Below are 7,877 nucleotides of genomic sequence, written 5' to 3'. Positions count from 1 at the left end.
TAACATTAAGTACTTGAATTGGTTAAAAGTCATAAAATATTAAATGATTTAATGATGGAGACTGAGAGCTAGATTTTCAAAAGAGCTCACATGACAGGCACCTAAATAAAGTTGCCAGATTTTCATAATTTTGGCCATTGTATTTATTGGCCTAGATACGAACACTTTTGAAAATTTAGGGGGGAACCTATCCAAAATGTTATGTAAAAATAGCAAAAGCACTTAAAACTATAACATAGCAAAAGTATAATTTCACATTCTTTGGCTAAAAAAAGTTATTCTGTAGCCCTGAGTTCTGATTGACATGATGCTTACTAAAGGCTTTCTTGGAATTCATTATTTTGGCATTGTTTAATTGTGCATAAACATGCTTCATATAAAAAAAATTAGACAAAGAAATTAATAAAATCAGATTGACATTTTTATCAATCAACTGGCAAAGAGTATCTTTAGATCAACAGTTGGGTTGCTAAGAAACTTATACGTTTACTTACTAAAAATATAATAGTCTCATTTAGGAATTACTTTTTATGTAAAGAGTGGAAGAGTTTTTCAAGATTAGGGTTATGACAATGAGTCGCAAAGGATTTAAGTCAACTCATGTTCGTGCCCAAAATTCGATACAATATATTTCAAAATTCTTATAGAAGTAAAAGACCTCTGGGGATTCTAAATATCTATTTTTAATCTGCTATTTTTGTTTCTGAAAAATTAAAAATGAGTACAAAAAATAATCCCTAACCTGCAAAAAGTTTTTTGTTCAGGTTCTGCATCGGGAGATACAGCACTGTTAATTCACAATCCCTTTTCCTTAAAACTTGCTGACATCAACAATATTTCCATCAAAAAGAGGAAACCACCTATTTCCATGTCTGCTTATGTTTCATAAACTAGGAACAGGAATACAAAGGAGAAATATTAAGCTAGTAGGGAAAGCAATTTAACTTTCAATATTCTAAGCACTATTCAAAAAATAGTAAAAATACAAAAATACTACTAAATTATTAAAATATCTTTGACTGTGTCCCTCTAATAATTGGCCAGTTAGAGCATCTGGTGAAGAACATGACTAATCACAAGTAAATAAAAATAAATACCAACTTCTACTAATTTTTTGCTGTTCAATAATAAAGTCAGCAGACATTTGTTTTTCAGCATCTGACTTCTACATCTCCTTTATTTCTAGGGGCAAGAGATTTTCCAACATCTAATTTTGATAGATTCAGATCCAATAGTCATTCCTAAAAGGAATGTTCGGAGTTCTGGAAGATCCCAGTGGAAGTAATTGATGAAGCCTCCTTCTGTGTCTATGCTGAATATTAGTATGTTTAACCATGAAATGTGTCCTGCTTGATTGCAAAAATACTGAAATTCATATCTGCAATTTAGAAGCTTTTTTGGAAGGCTGAATGCAGTAGCCATTATCTAGCACAACAGGAAAAGGCACTAACCATGTGAGTCTAGGAAAGTGTTTCTGCAAAAGTTCATTGTGACTGATTTCTTGCTGATGAAAGCAATAGGCTCAGGTGGCACTGACAGTGTGACAGTGGGTTTCATTGCTACTGGAGTTAACTTTCCAAACAAACAAATCGTTATGATAGGGACTGCCAGACAAGTTTACTCTCACATACTTTTCAATCATTGCCAACAGTGGTTGGCAGGCCTTTTAAAAAAGGATTTTGTAACCACGATTATCAGTAAGGCAAAATTTTTTAGTTACTGTGCTAGTTCAAATTCCAAGCATTACTACATGTGCAAAATGTATCTAATGTTTTTGCTTGCATGCCTTCTATTTAAAACTAGGTTTTATTTAAGCTACGGACAGAAGTAAACAGCTAGCTACTCGCTCAGGGCCTAGCATTGTCTATCTTATTCCCATTGAGTACTATGGGACTGCTTGTGGAATAAGGAACGACTGAATGGAGTAAAAGGATTTCAGAATCAGGCTTTCAGAGAGGGGTGTGTTTTTTAATGTTATGAGGAAAAGCATTCACTGGGATCTACATATATTTTGTAACCCACTGAGTTGCTCATGGCAGAAATCTGTGCTGGAACATAACAGCAAGTGAATATAGTCCTGGACTCTAGCAACATACTCCTTCTTTCAAAGAGTGTGCTAAGCAACTTGTTTTTACAGCCCCAGTTTAGGATGGTCAGAGGGAATGAATGCATATCAAGAAGGAAGAACATGTTTAGCTACAGCAAATATGAGGTAAAATGACATTTAAATCTGCCTGTTCACACCCAGTTTGCCCAGACCTTTACAATAGACCTAAACATCAAATTTCTGCAGCTTATTTTTGAACGTTTATAGGAAAATGTGACAATTAACTCTTTACATAAAAGGGATTCATCTAATTGTTGTTAAAAAATAATGTACAATACAAATTATATTTTATTAGAAGCCTATGTATTAACCTTCTTGTTAATCAGCTTGCATGATAAATTCAACTATAAAACTTACTTACTGAAAGAAATACCAGGAAAATGATACAAGAAGTAGGTTTTATGGGTTTCTTGCATTTGGGGAACTTTTATTTATTTTCATTTTATCTTCTTTGAACTTTTTAAAAAATAAGTGTTTTATGTAGTTTTACATGAAATTGGTTATCATGAAAATAAGGGACCTGAGTGCTGGCTTTGAGCCAGGCCTAGTGTGGTTAGATACTGTACAAGCTTTACCACACAGCTCTGTCAAGACAATTCATGTCTGTCCTGCTGTTCCAAAGGGTATACAACAATCTTTTGGATCGGTCCCTTTTGAAACTTCTTCTAGCACACTACATCAATATTTTTGATGTAGTCCATAATTGATAATATACAGAAACCGTAATTTTCAACGGTTTTCCAATTTTACAATTGTCTAGTAGTACAATATTTTTATATTGTAGAAATAAGAATGAAATTTGTTTTGCATTTGTTTAAGTTTAGCAATTGTCATCAAGCAATGTAATATATAACTACTGAAAGCATTACTGCCCACAGCAATATTGAAAAATAAATTTTAAAAATTTTACAAATATATAGGAGTTGAAATTGCATAAGCTATTTAAAATAAAGGTATCTTTCATATTTTACAGATCTTTGGCTGAATACAAAGCTAAATAAATTTCCACATTCTTTCTTTATATAACTGGTTTATAATGTCAAAATATTGGACAGGGACTATTCTGGAATTTACCATAAATCTGAGCATCAGAAGGGAGAAGATGAATGTGTAGCATTAAGCCAAAGTATGTGGATGTGCAATGTTTAGTGGCTGGGATTTAGCTTAAAGGATATATCAATTCAAGTTTTAAAACACAGACATGAGGAGGTCTGGTCAAAGTTTCAGAAAAATGCAGCACAATTTGAATGTAGTTTGCACTATATTGTAGCAGAAAGCATCAGCCTCTACCAATTGTTACTTACACTGGAATTATTCAAATTCATGATAAATGCACTACTGAAGAGCCTCAGCACAATTCATGTTCATGATGCTCACACTTTTGGTACTCACAGTCACTGCCAATCCACAAGCTTGGGGTATGGGACATGAGCATCTGAAATTCTACAATGTGTCAAAAAGAAAACTCTCTCTTCCTCAGATCCTTCCTGGGGATAATAGAACTACTAATGGAGAGGAAAAATGCTCTTTGGTATCAAAAAGGTTTGAGGCTTTCCTCTGAAAAGCAGTGAAACAAAACCAAGCATACAGAATAAAATCTACTTAACAGCAAAGTGTTTGGACTCTGCTGCAGACTAGAAATTCTGCAGCACCTTCATTTAAATTAAAAATGGAGATGTTAAAATAAATTAAATATTATGACTATCATGATCAGTAAATTATCCCCTGCTAATTATTTTGATATTAAAACGTACATTGTCTCCATACTATCATTTTGCAGTATGCTAGAGATTTTTGTATCCATAATATATAAGCTGCGTCTTAGAAACTGAAAGGCAGAAGATGGAGATTTGGCATCTGGGTATGGAATAGTTGGGGCTTTTGGCATCATGTAGTTCAGGATTGTGTACAAGAAAATTAGTTAGATATTTCAGTGAAATGGAGGAAATGCTGACACTGAAATGGTAATAGGCTTCAGTCACTGAGATACATGGGGCAGTTCACATTGCTTAGAATTATTATTTCAGGTCATCTGCAGAGTCAGGAAGACAATACTACTTTGGTTTACACTCAGTTCACATCTACAGTGTTCTCTTCATAATCATGAGAAGTAGAAACAATCTTTTTAAATAAAAGTTTAGATTATGGACCATAACTGGGGACTAAGACGGGGAATTGTTATATTCACATTACCTTGCTTGTACTGCTACTGAATGCTGTTAAGGGATATTTTTCATCCCATGTGATGGTAGTTCTCATTAGTTTATTTTAATCTTCCACCAACCCTATCACTGTGATTGAGGTGGGGGGTAAGGGGAAAGGGTTCCAGTTAATGTCTTCCCTAATTGGAAAAAGAGAGGATCTGGCAATGCCAATGACACCTAGTGTTAGCTCTTGGTGCATCAATGGTGATAATCCCACTTCACCTGGTATGCGTAAATGGAGAGTGCTGCTTTGATTAATGTCTCACTGCCTGGGAGTTTTAAAGAAGCCAATAAAAATTAAAAAATGTGCCTAGCGATTTAAGAGCCTATGTCCCAATGCACTTTTGAAAATTTTACACTTGGAGATTAGGTTGCTATCAGGCTGGGAGAATAGGAAGATTCCTTCAGTCCAAGTGACAACACTAGCATGACTGCAGAATAGGTTTCTCCTTTTATCTTCAAGAGCAGTGTTTGTTAAGGTGAAAATTTATATCCCTATTACTGAGGAAAGGCCTACATTAATTTCTATGATTTATTAAAAGTTATTCATGAGGAAATATTTTCTCTTTTGTACTGCCAAAGCCAGCCAAGATTAAAGTACTGGTTGGGTGATAAACTGTCAAAGTACTGTTTAAGTTTATCAGCAGCTTTAATGTATGCATCAAAATATGCAGAAATCCTAAAAATGTTAGGGAAGGTTAGGGAATACCTTCCATCATAATTTGCTAGTTTACAATAGTGTCTCCCCTAGTCTAACTTTACTTCTCTCTTTTTTACATACAACCTTCCCATCATATAGCTGGTATGTTTTGTAAAACCCTGTTAAATCATAAGAGGGAAAATATTGATAGTGGGTAAAAAAAAAAAAGTGCCTAAGTGAAAGTCAATGATTTAGGCTCCTAAATCATTCAGGTGATTTTAAAATGTACCCAGTGGGATTAAAGTGAGTGAGGTTGCACCATGTTCATTTAAAATTAAATATAAATCCAAGTTAAATGGAGCATATCTAATCAGAATACTATTGTAAATAGGTAAGTAAGCAATACTTTTTTTTCTATACACAAATGCAAACATATGAGACAGGCGTATATCAGATGAAAACATAAGGTGGTCTGCAATGATACCCATGATACTAAATACGACCACTTATGAACTACAGTTACACTACTTTATTCTGAATAATTGAGATTTTGATTACAATTATTTTAGCACCATGAACAACAGGAAACATTCAATCCTTATGTTTCTAATGAATCAGATTTAGAAAGCATGGAGTTAATGCTAGCAATATGAATGTTAACTGGTGTCAAAATAATACACAAAATACAATGTTTACAAATACAGTCAACCACTTATCAGTGTCTTCAATATTAGCACACACAGTAGTATAAAATATAGCCAGTCTAAGATTATTATACACAATTCTGAAATTCTTAAAAATGTTTTGACATCTTTCATATACAAGAATAAAAGGCATATTGAAAATGTCAGCCAAGTTTACACTAATAAAAACATTATGTGGAATTATAAAGGTGCTATACTTATGTCATTATTAAAAAATTAAGGACCTAAATTAAATTTCCTCAACTTCTACGTGTTCAGAAAAAATTTGCTTTTGAAAATATTCTTCTACGCTCCATTGCATACATCCTGTGTTTGATTCTGGAACCAAAGCCATAAATCTATTACAATTAGATTCTTATACCATGCCTATCATTGTAGTATCTGAGTGCCTAATGAGCAAACCGATTTCTATAAACCAAAGCTACAACATTCAAGTACTGAGTGCATCGGCCATCTGATATCCAGAATCTCTGTTGGGAATTTCAAAATCTGTATGCCCAGATCATGTGCAACAGTGAATACATGTGAAAGGGAGAAGATTGCTATTGTTTATCTTGCCAGACATTGGATAAGCTTTCAAAAGAAATTGATTCCATGGCTATCTAAGTAGCTTTTCCCATTTTCAACATTCTTTTTAAAATGCGAACACCAGAATTGGATACAGTATTCCCACAATGATCAATCTAATGCTATCCACATAACTAATGCCACATCCCTATTTTTACTCAATATTCCCATTTATAATTCAATGACTGGCTGGTAATGGGGCAGCCTCTCCTCCTATAGAAGCAAGATGTTGTCAGGTATGCTTTGGTTGACTTGGACCACATTGCTTATGAATTTATGCCCTCTCATATCACACTCCTAAAAGCCTTTTTAACTTATATGCTCTCCCTATTTCTCCAGTGTCCAGTTTCCTAAAAAGAGGTTCTGTCTCCAGCCTCTCTCTGGAGAGCTCCATTTCCAGATACCAGTGCACATTCAGTACACAAAATATATCTACCTGAATCGTCTTGCTTTTTATCACCAATTTATCCACAGTTACTGTTTCTATATGTAAATAAAACTAAATATTTTGTCTTGAAATTTAAATCCTTTATTTACTCTATTACTCTTATACCACTATATGAATCTAAATACTATGCAATTTGTTTTAAATTAACAAGCACTTTAACCATGTACTTGAAAAAATAACAGCAAATATAAAAGGTTAAACGTTAGCTAAGCTAGTATTTTCAAACCCACAACAATAAAGGAACCTCTTTGGTTTTTTTCTTGGAATCTTCTGAGGTAGGGTTGTGAGCCTTACCATTATCAGCTGAGAATCCTAATACTAATACCCAATGTAACTGGCAATTAGTTACAAGAATACCATCAATAATTACAGATATCATTGCGCTTCCACCACTCCCCACTCTCTGTATTTAGGAAGATAAGACTGGAAGGGATTTCCTGGATCATCAAGTCTAGTCCCCTGTGTTTGCAAGTAACCTCATCATGTAACTCATGCATAAATTTATCAACTTCCATCTTAAAACAAATTAGGTTATTTGCCCCCACTACTTTTGGAAAGCTGTTCCAGACCCTCACTCCTTTGATAGTTAGAAACTTTCTTTTAATTTTCAGCCTAAATTTATTCATAGCCAGTTTATACTCATGTGTTCTTGTGCCAACATTGTCCTTCTATCTCTCCCTGCTGTTTCAGACAAGACGGAGGTGATACTGGGTTACAAGGATTTCTTTTACAGTCAATTGTAGGTAAAAAGCAAATATGGACCAAAGGCTAGGACACAGCTCCGTCTTGTCTGTATTGAGTTTAGTCAGTTTGCTCATCCTAGCCCCTATCTGGGCTAGACAATGGGGATAGTTCATTAACCACGGCAAAGCCTTATCATAAATTGTTGTAGTGAAACATTGAATATTATGACAAATTAGGGAAACCGTAAAGATAGTCTCATACTTTAATTCTGAATGAGAGCATCCACAGGAGTTTAATGTGATTTAACTAATACACTTTAAATTCACACCTTTCGGTTCAGTCAGATTAACTTTCCAGAGTATCCCCAAATGGACAAGCTATAAGTGGCTTGCCCAATGTCATACCACATGTCACTGGAAAAGTTAGGATATCTAGGTTCCATTCCCATTCCATTCCCAACTCCCATACTAGTGCCTTAATCACGGACCAGGCTGCATTCTGGATCATAAGAACAGCCATACTG

General features: G+C 34.4%; 1 long non-coding RNA gene across 1 annotated transcript; it reads left to right on the top strand.

Moving 5' to 3' along the window:
- The first annotated feature begins 1,322 nt into the window (after positions 1–1,322).
- On the top strand, positions 1,323–5,166 carry LOC122459314. Its single transcript, XR_006279916.1, has 2 exons — positions 1,323–1,454; positions 2,138–5,166. It is a non-coding gene; the product is annotated as an uncharacterized LOC122459314 (long non-coding RNA).
- Positions 5,167–7,877: the final 2,711 nt, after the last annotated feature.

Source organism: Dermochelys coriacea, chromosome 3 (assembly GCF_009764565.3).
Source record: "Dermochelys coriacea isolate rDerCor1 chromosome 3, rDerCor1.pri.v4, whole genome shotgun sequence".
Lineage (NCBI taxonomy): Eukaryota > Metazoa > Chordata > Testudines > Dermochelyidae > Dermochelys > Dermochelys coriacea.
Note: the sequence above shows the minus strand (reverse complement) of the source record. Positions and strands in the feature narration are given on the sequence as shown.